Here is a 205-nt window from a genome sequence, read left to right as displayed (position 1 = left end):
TGCATTATATAATTCTGAAGAAATCATAAGTAAGATTACCTAATAAGTCCAACTACTTAAGTACTGTTCAGGATTTTTTTTAAATTTGAATATATGTGATATAAAATTAGATGGGAAATACTGAGATTGGAGAGATTGACATAGGGAAGGAAGCAAGAGGATGGCGCTGAGGGAAGTTATCTGAAACCAAAGGTGTATGAAAAGG

This window comes from Rattus norvegicus, chromosome 17 (genome assembly GCF_036323735.1).
Source record: "Rattus norvegicus strain BN/NHsdMcwi chromosome 17, GRCr8, whole genome shotgun sequence".
Classification (NCBI taxonomy): Eukaryota; Metazoa; Chordata; class Mammalia; order Rodentia; family Muridae; genus Rattus; species Rattus norvegicus.
This window is presented reverse-complemented; position numbering follows the sequence as displayed.